At 47.1% G+C, this 937-nt stretch overlaps 1 protein-coding gene across 1 annotated transcript in view; it reads right to left on the reverse strand.

Moving 5' to 3' along the window:
- Window positions 1–937, reverse strand: part of LOC131879125 (protein dead ringer homolog) — a gene marked incomplete at its 5' end in the record, with an annotated part of 50095 nt that overhangs the window by 17963 nt on the left and 31195 nt on the right.

Below are 937 nucleotides of genomic sequence, written 5' to 3' on the forward strand. Positions count from 1 at the left end.
GAATTCAAATTCAATGCAACCTTATCAAAACCAAGCTCTCTTGGAAGGAATGTTTTGGGTTGCTGGAACATTTTTATTCCCATGTCCCCTGGAGATCAGGATCAGGGGCAACAATCTTGAATCGACTAAGCCCATTCTTAAAGGTTTCGCCTAATCTCGAGGATCACACATTGATCTGGTCAAATCCCAGGGTCTCCGTATCATTCCTTCGCCGACAGTTCGACCTCACACATAACAGCCACGCAGTGCAATGCATGCACCTAAGACGTAGGTTCCCGTCTCTCTTCTCGTTTACTCAGAGAATTGGCTCCGCTGGCTACCATTCTCCAATCCAATCTAGCCGGAGTGGTCGTCGATGTTCAAGATAAATCATCAGAATTGGGAGAAAGAGATTTAAGGCGAAACTTTTCACAGCGAGAGAGATATCACTCAACGAAGTGAAGGAAAACGAGGGTTTGTCTCCTCGGGTCATATCACAAGTAAGATTTTTCGAATACCAGATGAACTACCGTGATATCAGACTGAGCTCCTGGGTCTGGTCGGCCCAACCCCATTCCGACCATTGAAGTGGCCAAGCTGTTCTCTGACGAAAAAACAACAAGCAAGCACAGGAACGTCATCGAGGGATCAACAATTCACTAGTGTCCAGTCCACCCCGGTGGTCAGGATCATGAACGAGCATGAGGAGTAGATTATCGATTATCGAGATCGATCCTTGTACATACACTTTAAGGATCAAAGTCATGCCCAGGAATGCTTCTATTCCGCTGGCTAGTTGGCTTGGTCTGTGCGTTCATCTGTTGATAGCCCTTGGCCGCTTTGAATAACTTGTAGAACTTCAACTTCAACTTCAATGGACCCCCAAAGAGCCCCCCAAATTTTCCGAAGGAGAGCGACTAGGGCAGTTCTCACACACAAAAGCGACTCTCGGGGCTTG

Source organism: Tigriopus californicus, chromosome 4 (genome assembly GCF_007210705.1).
Source record: "Tigriopus californicus strain San Diego chromosome 4, Tcal_SD_v2.1, whole genome shotgun sequence".
Taxonomy (NCBI): Eukaryota; Metazoa; Arthropoda; class Copepoda; order Harpacticoida; family Harpacticidae; genus Tigriopus; species Tigriopus californicus.